At 31.1% G+C, this 22,286-nt stretch overlaps 1 long non-coding RNA gene across 1 annotated transcript; it reads right to left on the bottom strand.

Annotated features, from left to right (window-relative positions):
• Positions 1 to 4,200: 4,200 nt before the first annotated feature.
• LOC148932689 (uncharacterized) lies at positions 4,201 to 4,779 on the bottom strand. The gene is made up of 2 exons (XR_016135238.1): positions 4,715 to 4,779; positions 4,201 to 4,425 (listed from the first exon to the last, which is right to left on the bottom strand). It is a non-coding gene; the product is annotated as an uncharacterized LOC148932689 (long non-coding RNA).
• Between the last annotated feature and the right edge of the window lie 17,507 nt (positions 4,780 to 22,286).

A 22,286-nucleotide genomic window follows, 5' to 3' on the forward strand; every position in this document is an offset into this window, starting at 1 on the left:
GACTTTGAATAAAAAAAAGGGGCTCCTAAAATTGTGAATTGTTTAAACCCAAACAATTAAATCCGGAATGGACTTATTTTTAGTTCTCACCATATTTAGCCCACTTCTATTAATATTATGAGAGACCAATATTAAAAGGAGTAGCAGCCCACGTATAAAATTTGGGGGGTCCGTCTTCTTCTTCATGCTTTATTGTTTACTACTCCACTTGTAAATCATTCCACCATAGTAGAGTCATTTTTTCATTTTAGACATTCTATAATAATAGAATTATTTCTATTTTCAGTAAAAATTAACACATTTTTTCACTTGTACTTTTCATCTCTTTTACTTTATACTTTCTATTTTTTCCTCTCTTCTACTCCCTCCATTCCCTCGTAGTTAATTTTTTTTTTGGCATTTTGGTGTTGAGTCATTTCTATATATATATAGGGGAGCATTAAGCTCCTTTTACCCCTTTAGATACTATTTCCTTCTTAATATCATCCACTAGATTATAGTAGTGGATGGTCAAGATCAATCTTGGTAAATGGATCCCGGTTGGCATTATTGGTCATATGTTGTGCATTATGAGGGTGTAATAGTAATCATACAAAATCTAAGAAACGTTTTAAAACGGAAACTCCGATAATTTAGCGGGATTTTCTTAGTCCTTCCATCTTCTCATTCTCTCTCTCACTCCATCCCATCAAAACACGATTGAAAAACTTCTCCCCTCATTCAAAGCCAGTAAACCCTAGCCGCCTCCCACAACCGAGAGAAACCGCCGCTACCGTCAATTATCTCAGAATCAAGCCTTCGATCGGCGATTCGGAGTCACAGAGTTCAGGGTTTTTTACGCTTGCGCCGTGGGACGTTGATTCATCTACTTTCTACGGAAACGGTGTGCTTCATTCTCGATTTGTAGTTAGAAACACTCCAAATCGTCGTTTTTTTGTCATTAACGGCTCGGCACAATAAGCGATCATCGTTTTTTTCGCCGATTGAGTTCGTATTTGCAATAATGCACAAATTATTTTTGCGTTTTTTTTGGTAAAATATGAAATTGTGAGCATTAGATGTAGGGTTATCCCATTTTTCAAGTATATTGTTGGTTTCTGAGTTGTATTTGGTTTGTTGTTCGAATTTGGGGTTTAAGACGTCCTGAATTCGTCGATTTTGTTGTAAAAATACGAGTTTTGGTTTTCAATTTTTGTAGATGCTTTATTTTTGTCACGATTTTGGTAATTTTATTTAAGATGAAGAATGGTTTTTTGTGGGTTCTGTTGACGAATTAGCTTTGGTTCTGGTGTATAATCTAAAGTGGTTTCTGTTGTTGTTGTGTTTGTTAGTTTTGGGATGTCGAAAAGAGTTCGCCCCTTCAAAAGCCAGCCCACGCAGACCGAAGGTGAGAATGCAGCGCCAATTTACCAAGCTGATAGTATCTTCTCCCTTATTTTGGTGCATTATTCAGTATTTTTTGTGCATTTGTATCCTTATTTTTTGCATTACAAGTCTATTCCAACTCTGTTCAATTGTTACTTGAAGTGTTGTCCGTTTTTGTCACATTACTATGTACATTTGCTGCATTATTTGGTTGGCTTTCAACATCATTGATGTATGCACATTTTACCAAACTGATAGTATCTTCTCCTTTATTTTGGTGCATTAGTCAGTATTTTTGGTCCATTTGTATCCTTATTGTTTGCATTACAACTCTATTCCATCTCTGTTCAATTGTTACTTGAAGTGTTGCCCGTTTTTGTCACATTATTATGTACATATGCTGCATTATTTGGTTGGCTTTCAACATTATTGATGTATGTACATTTTACCAAACTGATAGTATCTTCTCCCTTATTTTGGTGCATTATTCAGTATTTTTTGTGCATTTGTATCCTTATTTTTGGCATTACAACTCTATTCCATTTCTGTTCAATTGTTGCTTAAAGTGTTGTCCGTTTTTGTTACATTATTATGTACATTTGCTGCATTATTTGTGTAGGTCATTGTTGATGTATGTGGTGATTTGTAAGTCGAAGATTTACTGGGCATCATAGATATACATTATTAGGTTGAAAATATGCATTATTATATGCTCTGTCAACATTATCATAAGATCAGTTATGCACATTATTCTATGATGTGTAATATATTGGTTTCCTGTTTTTGCAGAATTACATTATTCTACATATGTATTCGTCATTTAATTATACATTTTGGTAGCCAGAGGTGTTCAATTGTGCATTATTTGCTTGGATTTGTACATTATTTATCAAGTAGTATGCATTATATAATATAAATGTGATACATTATAGATACCTCCGATTTTTGGACAGCAGCTTCGCTGCCTCGGTTGGACATTGACGAAGCGGTCAATGATGTTATTCCAATTGTGATTGCGCAAAAGTTCAGGGAGAGATTGGCTGAGCAAAGGACCGAGACGAGTACCTCTTATGAAGACGCAAAAATTGTATAATGGATGTAATTAACATATTAATGTACAGAATGTGCTTATTAATGAACTGTACTTGAATAATAATGTACAGTAAGTTAAGTCCTTGTGAACAATAATGTACAACTTTATGAATAATAATGTACATTAACAGATTAAAAATGTAAAATTATTATGCATAAAATGTTGACACTGGTAGGACCAAAAAGACTAAAACAACGAATTGAATAATAAGACTAAACCGAAAATCAAAATACATCAACATTTCCTCTTGCCCTTACGAAGCTCTTTCTCCTTCGTCATCTCTTTAAGCATTGGACAGTTTCTACAATCGTGATGGCCCATCTCATTGCACGCCTTAATGTAAAAATATTTCAGTGTAATGGATTTTATTTACTCAGTAATGGACAATTTGTGTCCTGTAATGTATATGTTTATGAGACGTTTTTGTTGTGATTTTATGAGTAGTTTTAAAAAATGAAATTTAATTCATGTGGTGGTGCTATAACCTAGCCCTATGGGTTGCTAAACCTAATGGGAATGATTCAAACTCTCTACCCTTTGTGATGATTCCATTTGTGAGTGAGTACTACAACCTAGCCCCATGGATTGCTAAATTCAAAGGGAATGAATTCAATTTCCTTTCAACATTATTCTCTTCAATCTTTGCATTATTCACTGATCCGTGCACATTATTAGATACTATTGGTACATTAAATAACTAAAATCGTACATTACTTTTTGGAAATATAGGAGTTGTCCATGCCAAATCTGAACGTGTTATCTACATTACACAAACGAAAGTTTTACATTATACACACGAACAACATCATTAGAAACTGTAAATTTTGGATTGGTTCAAGCAAAAAAATGAACGTTGAAATAAAAACATCACGAATGGTTGGGTGAACTGAGCATAAAGTGTTAATACACAAAATTATACATCTCAATGAACAATCAATACAGGAACTCCATAAAAAAATTGCTGCAAAACTTTAGAATCATATACAATTAAATTGGACTAGAACGACAAAAAAAAAAAAAAAAAAAAAAAACTTCTTCCACAGTCGAAAACATCTAAATCAATGAAGGAATACAAAACTAACTTCTCAAAAAAGAACTTCATGATCGTCTCTAAGAATTGCAGAAGAATGTCGATTGCAATACATTTACCGTAAAATAGGAAGAGAGAAAAGATTTAATTAAGGAAAATATAAATAAGATTATATATTTACCATACTAGAAGGAGAGAATTAAGGAATAAAATTAACCGTTGCAAATCTGAGCTCCCCAATCTGCCCTTTTCGAATTAAATTAATTATTTTAATAATTCAATCTAGCATGAAAATCAACCATCAAATCTTGAAAATGGAGGGCCGAGATTGAGAAGGAAAAAGAACAAAAGATGCAAAAAGATGTGAATACATCCCTCTATATATATACATGATTTTTTGGATACTTGCATATTTGGTTTTTTGGATACTTGCATATTTGGGGATTACTGTTTATCATTACTCTTTTTTTAAATAAATACAAAATTATTTATCATTACTGTTTTTTGACTTCTATGAGTGATATAATAAAAGATAATGATGTTTACCATTACATGGTAATAAATCTTGATACCATAGCCAACATATTATTCAAGAAATAAAAGACTAGGAGAGATTATTTATGTTTGAAAAATATCAAAGTGAATAATTCGATATATAGATTGTCGGATTGCAAACTCATTCCATAACACGATAATGTCACGTAGTAATAAGTGATATGAAAATTTAAGTTTATTAATGTGAGAAATAATTTAATTACTTAACACTCCCAACGGCAGTAACAAGAATTAAAACTAGGAAAACCATCTGCTTCGCATTGGGCATTAGCTGCTGGGCCATGGCGTTTTTTGCATTCGATCCAACAATTCACATCAGCTTCGCTCCCTTTGCATTGTAAATTCTTCACGTCTATGCCTTCCTTGCACGTCGCTCCATTCACTGCATATATTAGCATTTAATTTTATTAAATAATGAAACCATACGAACGTACATACTTTCTCTATTTGAAATTAGTGAGACATTTTCTTTTTGACTATATGATTTAAGAAAATGATGTTTCAGATTAAAGAGGAGAGAATAAATATGAGAGAGAAAGAGAAAGCAAACCAGGAAAGATAATAAAGTTTTTGTCAGAAAAAATGATTCGACTATCTTGGGACGACGAGAAATTAACTCAACTATCTTAGGATAATAGAAATATTATATTTAAAAGTACTCCATTATTTACCTGGTACAAGGAGAAGGGTGGAACAGATGATTAAACAAACAACTATCAAGTACTTTAGGTTGGCCATTTTCGTTTTGAATTTGATTGATAGAAATTATGTGTATTTATAGACGTCCAAGAATTTGCAGCCTTAACAAATCAGAGACCTATTTTTAATATGTTATACCATATTTAGTTTCCAACTAAAAAGATTACTACGGTTAAAATTATACTATCTACGTTCCATAGTAGTAGAGTCATTTTGTCATTTTGGTACATTATATAGTAGTGGAGTTAATTCCCTTTTTAGTAAAAATCAACATATTTTTTCTCATTTACTTTTCTCTCTCTCTTACTTTCTCCTCTCTATTTTATCCTATCTCATACTTTATTATCTTTTTCTTAATTATCTCCTCTCTACATTACACACCTTTTTCGTAATCTTCGTACCGAAAAGAAATGTCTCCACTACTATAAAATGGGAGGGAGTATAAAAAGTACTACTTCATGCATTATTAATTCTCAGTGCAATCAACCAACTAATTGATATCCATCAAGTATATTTTCATATCTTCATGCAAAAACGACATAAGATATAAGTATAATAGTATAAAATAACTTAGAATTTTAATAATTATTTTAGTCCACTTATTTTATTTTTAAAATAATTCTTAATGTTATAGACTAAAAAAGAATATGTGTATATAGGTTTGTGTTAAAATGACAACACCTCTTAGAGTGACACCATACCACCATTCCTAGCCAATCATTTGTATACGTGGACGAAAAATCAGTTGTCCTGTGGCAATCATAAAAATGCTCAAGGGTAAATTTTCTCAGTCAGCGATATCCAATACGCTAGACTGCAATATTTGCCCGTTTGCAATATCCAATACGCTAGACTGCAATCTATAGATTACAGTGTAGCGTTTATTATATTGCATGCTAAGTGGTGTCACATTGTCACTTTAAAAGGTGTTGTTATTTTAATCCATTTGTATATATACTTAATATTTCAATATTATCACCCAACTAATTGATTACTATTAAGTTGGTATCATTATATATTCTACATTTGTATACAATCCACTATAAAAAAAATATTTTATCAATCTAGAATAGGAGTGAGGGAAAGGGTTTGTTGTTGAGAACGGTAAAGCCGGAAAGGAATTTGAAAAATTGTAACGTATGGAATTGTCGTCTAGCATCAAAAAAACATGAAACGAAATTAGATATAATAATAGTAGTAAAACATAAAGATTATTATTGGTAAAACTATTTTTAAATTTACTATTAAATTAATTAGTTGAATCTAGTCAATTAGATTCATAATTAAGTATTAATTTGGTCAAAATACATTTTTATTATTCAAGTCAACAGAAATGTTAATTCTGGATAAAACCATTCATTGAGACCAAAAGAAATCACACTTAATGTATATGACTAAAACTTTTTTTAGGGCAATTAGAGATCAAATTTAGACTTTAGTCTTTTATATTTATTAGTTTTATAACAAAATTATTTTCTATCTATTTATCATAAATTTATTTATTTAATCTGATGTCTTTATTTCTCACTAATAATATTTATGTTTTAACTATTATTTTATTTTTTATATTAAAATATGCTGTCACATACTATAAAGACTATTTTCTCTCTTTTTTCGAAGGAAGTGTATAACAACTAACAGACCAAAAGTAGCCGTTCAAATAGATTTGGACTTTGACTTCAATTCGAAATCCCTACTTTTTTAACTGTGACGGGCCATGATTCACCATTTAAGTATGATTTGAAAAACAATGCACATTTAAAATTTGTTTATGATTTTAGGGTATAAACACCTAATATCATTACCAACTTTGAAATTGGCATATAATATCATCAACTTTAATGGTTGCTGAAATTTCACACCAACAAAAGTTTCAAGCCAAATTGAAATGAGGTGGATGCTGAGTTGGCAAAATCTGTCAATAAGAACTATGTTCGACAGAAACTTCAAACTTGCGAGACCATTTCGACCAATCTAGACATTTTTGTTTACTCTGATATTTTAACTGGAGTTTAATCATCTTCATAGGAATTGTTGGTAAAAATTCAGATTTATCTGAGCTAGTATTGGTTTGAATTTATATATTGAAAGTTGCTGTCCCTTTGTGTTTTTTTGTTAGGTGATGCTAAACAACCACATTATGTACAACCACACAAGGGCATATTAGTAAATTAAAGTATTAATTGTATATTAAAATATTAATTGTAGTTAGTGGAAAAATTGAAATGACTTTATTAACCATTTGCCTCATTTTCGTTTTTTATTAAGTTTCCTCTTTTCTAAATTTTCAAAATTTGAATTTAAGTTAGTACATTAATTACATTTTTATAGTTTCAATGACCGAAAATTTAATGCACAAATCTTTTAATGGTCACCATATTTGTTAACTTTAAAAATTAACTAAAATATCTCTATCACACTAGCAGAGCAATTTATTTGCGAAAAAAAGGATTGCTTTTCAAAATTTGTTCTCTCATTGACTTATATCTATCATTTTAAATTTTTTATATCTCTATCGCAAGTCTCTATTACAGTTATGTTTCTCTCATTTTCTTACTTTTCTATTTTTTATTTTTATTTTTCATAAGTACACAAATAAATACGCAATTATATTTGCATAGTTCAATGAGTAATAGTACTAACTAGTTTCATATTTTAATACTAAGTCTATAAAGTTAATATTTTTATGGAGGTTTGTTGGATTTTGATTTTGTCACTAAGATTATTTTTACAAATCAGATAGTTGAATAGAAATAATTCAATAATTAAACTATTTAATACTCCCTCATTCCATAGTAATGGAGGCGTTTCTTTTCGGCACAGAGATTAAGAAAAATTGTGTTAGGTGAGTTAAGTAAAGGGAGAATAAAGTGGAAAATGAAAAAAGTAGAGGGATGAAGAGAGAAAAAATTAAGAGAGAGTAATGTAAGTGTGGAAAAATATGTTGATTTTTACTGAAAATGTGAAATGACTCTATTACTATGGAACATACCAATGACAAAATGACTCTATTACTATTGAACGGAGAGAGTATTTTGCAATATTAGAGCATAGTTGTACTAAAAATTTTATCTTATAAAACAATAATGTACAAATCAAATAGTTGGATTTAATCAATTTATTTTGCTTGATTAGATCTTGATCACACTTAAAAATTTCAAAAACTAATGTCATTAGAAGTTCATTTACGAACTAAGTAATAGGATGAGAATAATTAATTGATACATCTATTTTGTCATTTTGTGTTATTAGATCATATTAAAATATTTATTTTATAAAAAATTACTATCATTAGATTTTCCTTTGCAAACTAAACAATCGGATGAGAATAATTGACTAATTAATCCATTTATTTTGTATTATTAGATCTTGATCATATTACAAAAAATTCTATCAAACATATACTATATCACTAGAATTCATTTTACAAATAAAATTAGTTGGATGAGAATGATTCACTTATTGTTCTATCTATTTTTGTGATATCAGATCTATAACACTAAAAAAAAATTTAATCAGACACTAACGTCATTAAGATTTCTTTTACAAACAACATGTTGGATGAGAATAATTCATTGTTTGATCTATTTATTTTTGTGACTTTAGATTCTAAGCATTATTATATTATCAAACAATCATTAGGATCTCTCTTATAAATCAAATAGTCGGATGAGTTTACCGATTGATCTATCTATTTTTAATCAGGAACACTAAAAATTTTATTTAATCAAACAATAATTTCCTTAGAATTTTTCTAGAAATAAAATAGGTGGATTAGAATAGTCCGGGTTAATTTCATGGCAGGTTACTAAACTAAAATGTTTGAAATCAAAATAGTAGCATTTCAAACAAAATTTTGTACTCCCTCCATCCTAAGATAAACGAAACATTTTTTTTGGACATAAAATTTAAGGAATTCATATTTAAAGAGTTAAAGTAGATGGAGAATAAAGTAAGAGAGATAATTTTTTACTAAAAAAAAGGAAATGACTCACTTATAATAGGTCATCCCAAAAAGAAATATGACTCGCTATCTTGGACGGAGGGAGTATCAAAATAGACATTAAACTTTTGTTCTCTTCAATAAAGTATTAATCTGTTTTTTTATTATTATTAATATTTTAAAATTTATTTTTCTTCCACAAATTATTTACCTAATTTATCTCAATCAAATAGATTTCAAAATAATTAAGTATGTACATTTATTTATTTTACTATATATAAAGGGTATACGTATAATATTCTTACTAATTTCCAACAGAAAATTTTAATAATTTAAATACAAGTTTATATGTGTGTGCATACCGTTTTTAATATTGCATGTTTTACAAAAATGTATATTTCGTTTTAAAATATTATATTGAATATTATATTCTTGTAATATCTTGAATTTTACTTATTTTTCATGAGTGTGACTATTTAATAACAGTAAATAGTGAATTAATAATAATTTTATTTTTTTAGAGATCAGTAAATAATTAAATTATAACAAAAAATTGAACAGATTTGATATCTTATTTAAAAAAGAATGGAAGTTTGATATCTATTTTGGTACAAATATACTCCATAGTTTGATAATCTTTCATGATATCATCCCAGAATAATTTTGAAGTTGATGTATCTATTGTGCAATATAAGATCTCAAACACATTAAAAAAATACTATTCATTATTCAAACACTAATGTCACTAGAATATCTTTTACACACCAAACAATTCGAATGGAAATAATTTCCTAATTGATCCATCCATTTTTTTAATATTGGTTCTCAATTATATTAAAAATTATTTAAATCTAATACTAATGTCATTAGGATTATTTTTACAAACCAAATAGTTGGATGAGAACAATTCACTAATTGATTTATTTATTTTTGTGATATTATATCTCAAATACATTATAAAAGTTTCTTTACTAAAACAGTAATGTTATTAGGATTTTTTTAGAAACCAAATAGTTGAATAAGAATAATTTACAGCTTAATATATCTGTTTTTTGTGATGGGAGTATTAGATTTCAAGCACATTAAAATAATTATTTAATGAAATACAAATATCATTAGAAATTTTCTTATAAATCAAATAATTAAATGAGAATAGTTCACTAGTTATCTATCTATTTTTGCAATATTAAAAATATATTTAGAAAATCATTAGTCAAACAAAAAATTTATTAGTATTTATTTTAAAAATTAAATAGTTGGATGATTATGTGAATTTTTTTTTTGAGGTTAAGCTATTTCAGTTTAACATACTTGATATATAGTAAGAAAAAATATTGATTTGTGTTAGAAAACCGATCACAACAATTCTCACCCTCTGTCTTGGTACTCAACTGTTATATATAGGATGAGTAATGAATTTTTCAATTATAAAAATAGATTTAATTGGTGCTAAACCAAAAATTATAAATAAATCAAATTTTTTTATACTGTATTAATATTTCAAACAAAATTAAATCCAACAATTTGTAGTATAGAGCATAAAATAAACCTTAAAATTCATACAATGGGCAATGCCTATATAATGCACGGATAATAGAAGATAGAGCAAATCTTTTTAGATTTTATTTATAAATGAATAATGAAATAGTGTTTACAAACTGAATCCTAGAATATAGGAAATTAATATGGAAGAGATAAAATTGGAGAGAGGGAAATTAGGCGCCTTTATTGAATGGAAGCTAAAAGCAGACGCAAGTTTTGGGTTTAGAAGATAAAGAGGCGGTAAACTTAATGAAGAATATAAAGGTAAATTCAGCTTTAATTGAACCAGAAATTATTAATAAATCAGTTTATTTTTCAATTGAACCAGTTTATGGTTGTACATAGTATGGTTGTCTAGCTTTTCCTTTTTTTTTTTTAATAGTTTGTACTTTGTACTCAAATGGGCGTATCTCTTAAACGAATGAGAAATAGACTTTGGAATTTTAACCCTATAAAATAGACTTGATTAGCTTAAAGTGGTCACTAGTTTTAGAAAAATCCAACCTCGTAAGGCTGAAAATTTTATTGTATGGTTAAGTAAAGGAGTGTTTTTGAGCACATCCACGCCATTTAAAATTGCCAACTAGATTCAATTTTCCCAACTCAGCATCCACCTTATTTCAATTTGGCCGAAATTTTTCGACAGTGAAATTTCAGCAATCACTAAAATTGGTGATTTTTATATGCCAGTTTCAAAATTGGTGATAAAAAACAGATTTTTCGATAATCGTAATATTAGGTGTCAATATCCCATAATTATATTACTTTTAAGTCAATTAGTATAGGAGTACATACATATTTACTGTTTGTGAATAGATATGCCCATAAATGTGTTAGGTTGTTATCCCTCGGCATTAAGGCAAAGAATATTGCAAAGAGATGGAGTACTATGTTTTCTCAAGTTTTTGACAATGGGTGTTTTTTTTTTATCTTGTAAATTTTCATCCCTTGTTCTTTTGCTTCTTATAAAACTTATTTCCACACTTTTTTTTTTTTTCCTTTGTGAACACAATCAAATGATATTTGTCTGTTTATCATATTGACCACGTTGGGCGAGCGAACTATGTGCCAAAATTTCAACCTGCCAATTATTCGACGCAAAGATTATGAGAAATGATTTAATTAGGAAATTGAAAATTTTGGTGCTCCGACGAAATATCAAAATTTGATTTTAGTTATTTAATTTTTCGTCTATCTTGTAATTCCAAATATAAAAGATATACTCCCTCCGTCTGCGAATCAGAGTTCCGTTTTTCCATTTTAGTCCGTCCGGAATAGGAGTCTCGGTTCATTTTTACCATAAATGGTAATAGAGTCTCACCTTCCACTAACTCATTCCATCACATTTAATTTAAAACTAATATATACAAGTGAGATTCTTATTCCACTAACTTTTTTTCACTCATTTTTCTTAACATTTTTTAAAACTCGTGCCGCCCATAAATGAGACTCCTAATGGCGGATGAGGGAGTACAAAATATGTACGAGGTAAGTCTGATTAATAATCCAAGTATATTTCCTCAAAAACACAAAAATATTCCAAATATACTTTCTCATACTATATGGTTTAGACTTTAAATACAAGATTTCGGATTAAGATATGAGTTTCCTTGAATCCTAGCAAGACCGATTATATTGAGAAGAAATATGTAAAGAAAAAAAGGAAAGAAAATGAAATGTTTAGAAGCAGAAGAAAAGACGAGACAAGTGTGATTATGTATGTATATGACAGAAACGTGTCCCTCTTCTCTTATACGGCGTCATATTTGGGAAAATGAGTAAGTAAAAATTGAGTTTAAGGTGTCATTCTCTGATGTATTCATGTATCAAAGATGGTATACTCCATTAGGTCACGAAACATCGTGTACAGTTTGTGGAGAGGTTTGAACTCAAGCAACAAATCCTTCACAACATTCCATTTCAGAACCACGAACATGCGTTCAAATAGATCATTGATCTCTTTACAGAGAGTCTTTGCATCTTCACGTTCGGTAAGCCAATGCATCTCCAAAGTTGTTTAGAAGGTGGAGACGTCCACTCAAACGAGAGCCTTCTTCTCTTGGGGTGCTGCCTAGCTCGATGGTGGGGTGACCTTCTATAACGATCGCACTTCTAGGGTATAATAAATACGGCGATCGCTACCTAGGCGGACTTCAATGCAACAAAGAACATAGGCTCGGGTTTCATTTAAAGGGATTTTACCAAAGTATTTAATGAACAATTAGAACGATAAAAGTAACAGCTTAGCAAGGAGATTCAATGAAAAAGGGCTATCACAATTAATATTCAAAACGGTTAGGTTTTAAGATAATCCAAACCGTATCATGTCTCGATAATCTAACAAAATGAAATAGTTCAAACTCAAACAAACGATAATAAGTTTCATGTTTCAGCGGAAGCATCCAAGAGAAGGGTGAAGCCATGTATGAAGACACAACTACACTCGGAGTTTCAAAATGATCATATTATTCAATTAACTTGCTCAACACCGCCAACCGCTCGTCGCCGCTCAACCTGCACATAGGGAAAACACATGCAGGGCTGAGTACTATAAACATACTCAGTGGACTTATGCCGAAAACAGTTTTATCAAAATAATAGTTATCATGCCATTTTCAAGTGTCCATCGGGGTTTTATCTTTAGAAATACCCGAGGCACCAAAATATGTCCTTTATCAAAATCACAGTCGCGCAACCATTTTTCACATCGACGTTTACCATATCCTCATTCTACATGACAAGGAATGCGGCCGCATCCCAGGTCACTATACCGGCCAACCCGTACGCCAGCACACGGTCTAACATTGGTGTACACTAACCCTAGTAGAGTTTGCGTCTCTACAAGGATCCGAATTCGATTAAATCAATAGTGGCATAGCCACAAGGGATAGGCATGCCAAAACAAATCACGGCATGATAACAAAAATCTCATTCTCATCAACACGGATTTAGGACGATGTCCTTATTTTAAAAGAAAAGCCCACCTCGACAGCTTAGATCGCAAGTATTCTCTTCCCCTCGCTATCACGCTAGAGCGCGAGTTATCACCTTTAAATTTATATCACAAATCAATCTCAAATATTGATTCAAAAATCATGCATGTTCCCAACGTTTCCCTTTTCCCATCAATTCATTTTAATATCACCATTCAAAATCAAGACATGATTATCATATCACTTTTTATTCGCACTACAACTCCAGAACTATCATCAAAACATGTCACGCATGAGTGTTTTACAACACACATCACACGCGCACACAAAACACACACGCACGCACACCGAGGCACGCACACACACACGCACGATCCACACGCACACACATATGCATCCCATTCATCAATTGGTTTTCCCCTTTTCATTCGATCTATATGCATGAGGGTTCAAGAACACCGATTAATCGGTTAGATGAGAAAAGATAGATCAAAATACCTCTTCTTGATCAAAACGATCGGTATAAACAAAGTAGAATCTTGATTCTTCAATAATTCTTGAGGCTTCAAATTGAATTCTTCTCAAAAGATGAAGAATTCTTGGAGAAAAATAAAAGAAAATTTGAGAGAGAGTGGAAGAGTGAGAAACGGCGTGAGGGAGAGGGAGTAGGCGTGTATTTGTTTTTAGGGTTAGGGTTTCTCATGTATTTATAGAGTGCAAGATATAATATCTTTAATTAAATAAATTAAAGATTTGAGAAGATTTGGTGGGGGAAAGTTGGCGTTAATTTTGGGAGAAATAAGGGGAGTATTCGAAATCTAGGCTATTTAATTAGCCTATGATTTTATTTGGTATTTCACGGAGTAGAATAAAATATCACGGAGCAGAATAAAAATAATAATTCTCCCAATAAGAATATGGAATAGGCGATTTTTATTCCTCTTCCACAAGGAATTTGATTAAATTCCTAATTTAAATAGGACTAGTATTAACCCACGTGCTATGCACGGGACATAAGAATTTTCATATAATGAATACTAATACCAATGAAACTATAGGAAATAAGAATTCATAACAATAGAAGTATTTACAAAATCATATATATGCTTTATCTTATCCCACTCTAAATCAATAATTTACTTATTCCTAAATAAAATATTTCAAATTTAGTAAACAATTTTATACAATTTGATTTATGATATAAGTGGAGTAATATAATTGACAAATAAGAGATGTATGACTAATAATTAAAGAGTAGTATGAGTTAGTTAGAATATGATATACAAATAAAGAAAATATGTGTGAGTAGAAAACAAAGAAAAAAATCAGTTTATTATATAAATATAAAAATTATATAAAGTTTAATTGTGTATTATCATATGAAAAAAATCGAGTACACTTTTATATAAATTTATGTATTGATTGTTATCATATAATTATGAGGGATGTATACCATTAAAATTAAAGGAGGTCATTTAATATCTATGAAATACATATAAAAATATTAAAATAATATTAATGCGTAATTTCTATGAGTTTAGATACGACTTATACATAATAAAACAAAATTAAAGCTAGGTTTGAATTTAAACAGGTATATATATAGTAGTATTGTATATTTATAAATGATAGTGATTGAATATTAAATATAAATAAAATTTTATACATAATTACAATCTAAAAGTAATTTCAATATAACAAAAAGTTATAAAAAATAGTCAAGAAATTAATATAAAATTTAATTTGATTTTAAAAATATATACAAAGTACAATAAATTTAAAGTGTAAATTAGAACCTAGCTTTAAAGTATGATAATTATAATAATAGAGTTTAGCATAAATTCTATTTAATAAAAAAAACATTAATCATGTATAAATCCACTATAAGAACCCAAATTATATGCTACATTAAAAGCCCAAAATAAGAGCCCAATTAGCAAATAGAAACCCTAAATTAATATGAGGCGCCTCATTTCTCTCTCTTCCCATTCAACTGTACCCTACTCCTTCCTCCCTTCCATGCGCCGCCGCCGCCCGCTCCGCCTGCCTCCTTCCGCTTGCCTCGACGTCCGTGATTCACCGCCCACTTGCTTCCTCCACACCCGCCACACTGCATAGCTCGCCCAGCCATCGTTCCTCGCCTTCGTCACCCGCCCTCACACGCCAGCCTAGCTGTGGTGATCTCCGGCAGCTCTCTCGGGCAGCAACCACCGCCGCCCTCTCCTTTTCTCACCTCTCTTTCCGTCGCCGTCGCCCACCGCCCCCCTCGCTGATTTTTCTCATTCCTCTCCCTTTCCTCTTCTCGTGTTTTTCTTACGCCTCTCTCACGGTTTCACGCCACCACCATTGTTGACGTCACTGTCGCCACTGCATTCAGCCGCTAGACTCACCGCCATCACTAGTGTCGTCTCCCTTCATCGGTGGGGTGAGATATTTTTTTGTTCATTTTATTTCATGTTCCTAAGAGTTCTAATTTAAAACTTGAGTTTTGGTCATTTGGTGTTCAAAAGATTTCACCTTTGTTCCTCACATGACAGTATGAACGGCGCCGCTTCCTCTTACTCTCCGGCGTCTCCTCGTCGCCTCACGTCCGTCTGATTCCAAGCAGAGCCACACCTGCTATATTGCAATCATAAAACCAAAAAATGCAGATTCTAGTGCATCTATTTAAATGTGTTTTAAATCTTCTTCAAGAAATTTGCATTTGATTGGACTCAGATTCTAGTGCATCTATTTAAATGTGTTTAAAATCTTCTTCAAGAAGTTTGCATTTGATTGGACTCATTTTCAGAGCTGCCTTTTTTCTATCCAATGGTTGATATTTCTTAAAATGACCAAAAGGGTACACAAAAATAGCTTTACATTTTTCCTACAAAAAGGGTGAAAATATCTTTTCACCAAACTATCACTTTAGATTAGGATAGATATGACAAGATCTCCCTAGATATGGTAAGATATGCTAGAATATTTATATTTATTCATGGAAGAGAATAAATAAGGGATCAAATAATATAATAAACAATTTCTTCTTCCCTTAATAAGGGGATTTTCGAAATATCCCTAGGAATAAGGTGGGTTTCAAAAATTCCATGGAGGAATTAGAGAATAATTGGACTTTGAATTTAATTTGGATAATTATCCCAAGCGAATAATTAAATCCAAGAAAAATAGGATTTCTTCTCCAATAATGATAGGGGTCGAAAATTCCAATAAAGTGTGTATGATATTCATGAATATCCTATTTAGTCTCACTCATCCCTTAGGAAATAATTCGCCACAATATATATTTTACCCAACATCAAAATATTCACACAATCATTTCACAAAATCAACCATTTTTACTTCCACCTCATATTCACAACATATTGACCTTTCAACGGCCACGTCATATTTTCCGCGTCTTTGACTGTTCAACAACCACATCATATACTCAACATATTTGACTATTCAAATAAATCTCAACTCCAAATCGCAATTAGGCCACAAGGAAAAATCATGCAATTAATTCACTCATCAATTAATCCACATACTTCATAGCATTCAAAACATTTAATGCAAAAATTTTATGACTCGAAAATTAGGGTTCGAAAAAGTGGGGCGTTACACCTTCAATGTGTACATGTTCCGTGATGTGGTTGACATTTTAGAATTTCAAAGATGTTCGATCAATGAAATTAGGTGAGAAAAATCATATGTGAATGACATGTATATATAGTAGTTGAACATGATTTGCCATATCTATTACTCCCTCTGTTCTAAGAAAGATGACCTTTTCCTTGGGTGGCACGAGATTTTATACAATTTTATTTTGTGTGTTGGAAAGAAATAAATAAGAAATGCTGAATAAAATAGAGATAAAGAAGTTTTTATATTTAGTAATGAGTCATTTTTAGATGGAACAAAAAAGTGAGTCATCTTCAATAAAACTAAGGAAATAACATATGTATCTATCTAAAATCTATTTATAAAAAAAATTGTTTCTATCTAGAGTTATGGGAAGATTAGATATATATCTCAACTAGCTAGTTTAGCGCAAACATTTGTTCCCTTAGTTTTGCCGCAAGTTATAAAGTTGTTAGTAACTTTTAAAAGATATACTATGCATGTTATTGTTAATAAACCTACTATACAAATAGGTTTATTTTATTCATTCAAAAATATGAAATGATTAGCATTTAAGTATAATTTTGAATAGAGTGAACTGCATAAATGGTACCCGATCTTTCATTTTCGCACGTAAATGATACCTGGTCTTTATTTTATATCGTTTTTGGTACCTATAAATCACATTTTTGGTACCTGATGCAATTTTATTCCCAAAATGCCCTTTAAACAACTATATTTCTCATTTATGTCATAGAGGGTATTTTAGACATACATAAAATTAGTACCAAAAGTGATATTATAATATCTTTCCTCATTATCCTCACTCTTTATACTATTATTATTAATCAATATTAATATTATTATTTTGATGTTATAAATTAATAATTAATTCATTTTTAATATCATTCAAATATACTTAAATATGATTATAGTCATAATTATTTTTAATTATTATAATGATATTATTGTTATAATACTAAAATCTAATAGTAATTAATAAATAATTGTAGTATAATTATATAAATTATGAAGCACAAAATATTATGTAATAATAATAATATTAATTATTATTATTATTATTATTATTATTATTATTATTATTATTATTTTATATTAAATTAATAACTAATCAATATAGCCTTCATAAAAATTTACATGTTGAATTGTAATCATAATCATATAAAATATTATATATTTTTAGTCAGGTGTTTCAACCTTAAAATGAGTATAAAACAATTTAATTTAAAATATTCAATTGATTTAATTACTTTAAATAATTTATTTATTTATGTATTTTATTTTTTATTTTATATTATGAATGCAATTAGATGTCGTATAAAACACTAAAAAGAAAGAAGAAAAAACAGAGAATAGAAAAAAGAATGAAGAAAAAACATAAACTTAAGGAAAAGAAAAAGAAAAAAGAAAAGAAGATAAAATACTAAAAAAATGAAGAAAAAAGAAAGAAGAAGAAACTAAAGAAGAAAAAGAGAAATAAGGAAAGAATAAAAAATAATTACATATTTGGTATATTTAATTGAAATTTCCAAAAATATCCTCCATTATGTTTGGTAGCTAGGGTTATTTTTGTCACATGGTACCAAAAACGATATAAAATAAAGATTAGGTACCATTTTTGTGCGAAAGTGAAAGATCAGGTACCATTTACGTAGTTCACTCTTTTGAATAATCATTGCAACAAGAAAAGGTGAGTCCGTCGCCTTGGCGGCCCCCACACTCCGGCCCGACATCATGTGGGGGGTTAAATCAAGGTACGCAGTAGCCATTAAGGGGGAGGCCTTAACCCACTGGCTGCCAGAAGCCCATTTCCCAAGGCCTCACGCTGTGCCTGAGAAATGGAAGCTACTACACGACAACAGTGGAATTTGAACCCAGGCTCATTGCAGCAAGATCTGCCCCTCCGTTGCCAACTGCGCTACGCCCCTGCGGGCATAATTTTGAATAATCCTAAGACATGCAAATATATCTACGAGTTGGACATATAAAAACTTTTTGGCGTTGTAGAAATTATGCACGAATTGATGTTTTATATACATACAGTTCCGTTAAAATGCTATCTTTTCTAAAATTGCTAACTTGCTAACTCATCAATGTAGTGTATTAAAAATGTCAACACGATCACATTATAATGTCAACACATATTTGTGTTGATATTTTAATAAACTGTGTTGACATTTAAATATCAATATCACCACAATGAGTTAAAATATCAACTTAAGTTTATATTGACATTTCAGTATCATCATGTTGACATTTTTAATACACTGCGTTGACGGGTTAGCAAGTTAGCAACTTAGAAAAGTTAGCAACGGGTCACATATGATCTATGCAAAACTCGATTTTAATATAAAAATGCAGAACGAAAACAAACCGAAGACATTGTTAGGGAATTATTAGGCTATTTTTGGGTCATTTAAATAAAAGGATGACTTAAAATAATCTAAAAACGACACTAAACCCGGATTTCAAAAATTGACCTAAATTGATTATGTAACAGCCCAACATTTTAGGGTATAATAAATACGGCGACTGCCACCTGAAAGAAATGGCAGCGGAAGTGGCGTGACTGATTAACATAATTTAACAATTATTAATCGCACAAATAAATCACATAATAATCAGATTTATTTAGCAGATTATTTAGACAAAATCTATTCGCGTAATTCTCACATGTATCATGCTCATAACTTGAATTAATCATTCTTTAAAAATATTGAAATCTAAAACATGCTTTTATACGGAGCATAAATAATACATAATTAATTCTCTAAAGAATTGAAGATGGCTAGCAGCTTCTCCACGTGACGCTTTGAATACTAGACCACAGATCTTCTCTCTGGTTCCCGAACTGTACTCCGATATCAGTGTGAGCTGATCTCACCAGAATACTAGGACTTAAATAAAAGAGACAGAAAAACTACTACTCCTAAGAGGAGAGGGAAATTCGACCAGCTCAATATGAGGGGGCGAAATTTTTGAAAATTTTAAGAAAAAAATTGTGATTATTCTGTCTCCTTTATTTTCCTATTTATATTAAGTTCCTTTTGGGCCCAGACAGGGATCTATGGAAGGTTTTGATATGGGCTCATCCAATTTACTTTTTATTAATTAAATTGAAATATAAGCTTAATTGGAATATTACAAGCAGCCACTACAGAAGTAATATTGAACTCTCCCCATCCAAATCCGAAATTATAAGTAATCCGGGTTTCCGTTTTAACTTTCATTTCCCGCGCTTAAGATATAAATGTCCATTAATTAATTAATGTCTGTTATGGACTTAATTAATTAACTTCTTATTAAATCCAAGAGTGGACTTAGCATGGAACGCTTATGTTATTATTCATAGAGTAATCAAACTCCAACTAGCTAGGTTCTGAATAATAAAACCTTGTTTCGCGCTCCTCTTGAGGACATTATCAAACGAGACTCTCCTCGCGCACGATTCAATATAATAGCAATCCTAGCACCGCTAGATATTAATCACCACTACCCAATATATCAGGTTTATTGGGTTACGAAAAACCCGCACCATTTGATAAGTCAAAGTAATGCATAATCAATATCGTATGACTCAATGCTAACCTACATTGATTAAGAAACAAATATTTATCAAGACCTCGCATTTCAGTAGATAGCCTAAGGACAAGTCTTGCTGTTAGATCCGTTCAGTGCTATACCACACCAATGTCATCTTATTTCAGTAAGGCTTAGAAATATGCGGACTGACATTGCAACCTTTCTCGATGGATAGTCTAATTCCATCTAGGTTGTGAAATTTTTCTTTTTCTTTGTTTAGGATTGACCGTGTTACCTTAAAGTGGACGCTGCCCACAACCGGTCTACTAAAACAAAGACTTAGACCTTGTTAAGTTAACTTATACATTTAAACATGCAATTAACATCCATTAAATGTAAAATATAACAACATTATGAAAAAATAATATGTTTTATTCATTGGAAAATAAAATAAGAGTTTTACAGTATTCAATCACTCGAAACGTGATTTCTACTATACAAACTCTAACAATACTTAGGCGGACTTGAGTGCAACAAGAGCGTAGGCTAGGGTTTCATTTAAAGGGATTTGACCAGAGTAATCAATGAACTACTTAAGCAATAAGACAACGGCTTAATCAAGAAAAAACAATGATGAATAGTTATAAAAAATCATGCTCAAAGCCAAGGGTATAATATAATCCAAAACGCATTACGTCTCAATATTCTAATAAAAAATGAAATAGTTCAACGATACTAAGTTTCCTGTTCAGCGGAAGCAACCAAGAGAAAAGTGATGTCATGTATGAAGACACAACACCACTCAATGTTTCAAGACGATCATATTATCATTCAATTTATTTGCTCAACACCGCCAACCGCTCGTCGCTGCTCAACCTGCACATAGGGAAAACACATGCAGGGCTGAGTATTTAAACATACTCAGTGAACTCATGCCAAAACATTTTAATAGATATGCCATCCTTACTATAGTGAACTCGAATTTGCATTTATAAAAGTATATCATCGAGTATCACAAAATAATTTCATAGACTGGCCAATCAAACAATTCCTCCCATTTTCTGAACAACCAACAATTCCATAGTGCGACGAAAGTGTGGCCACACTATTCGCCCACGAGATTGGCCGACTAGCAAGGACGGCTCCCGATCCCAACTGTGTACACTAGCCTGATGGGGTTTGCGACCCTACTCAGACCCGAATTCGTTTTTATAGCCCTATAGCCTAATGGAGCGGACTCACAAACTAGGCATCAGGCACACAACATAATCAAAAAAATTACAGGCATGACATAGTATTTTAATCCACCCTTATAGCACCATAATCAATAATTTGGTAATAAAAGAGTTTAGTGAATGAAGCCCACCTCGATTCCTTAGATCACAAGTATGTTCTTCCTCTTGCTATCACACCGAGAGCGCGAGTTAACATCTTAAAATTTTGTGTATCACAAGTAAGTCTCAATCATCTACTCAAATTCATGCATGTTCCCAACGTTTCCCTTTTTCCCCTTGTTTCGTTTTATATTATCACTCAAAAATCAAAGTATGATTATCATATCACTTTTTATTCGCATCACAACTCCAGATCTATCATCAAAACGTGTCACGCATGAGTGTTCTACAACACACATCACACGCACACATACAATACACATGCACGCACACCAAGGCACGCACACACACACATGCATCACATATCTATCACTTGTTTCCCCTTTCACTCAATCTATATGCATGAGGGTTCAAGAACATCGATTAATCGGTTAGATGAAGAAAGATTAATATAAAAATACCTTTTCTTGATAGAACGAACGGTAGAAACAAAGTAATAGCCTTGATTCTTCAAAGATTCTTGAGTTTCAACTTCAATTCTTCTCAAAAGATGGAGAAATATTGGAGAAAATTAGAAGAAAAATTGAGAGAGAGTGGGAGAGAGGAGAGACGTGATTTGAGAGAGAGTGGGGGCGTGTTTTTGTGT

This window comes from Salvia hispanica, chromosome 2 (assembly GCF_029641045.1).
Source record: "Salvia hispanica isolate PSC_SH4W2 chromosome 2, Shi_PSC_v1, whole genome shotgun sequence".
Classification (NCBI taxonomy): domain Eukaryota; kingdom Viridiplantae; phylum Streptophyta; class Magnoliopsida; order Lamiales; family Lamiaceae; genus Salvia; species Salvia hispanica.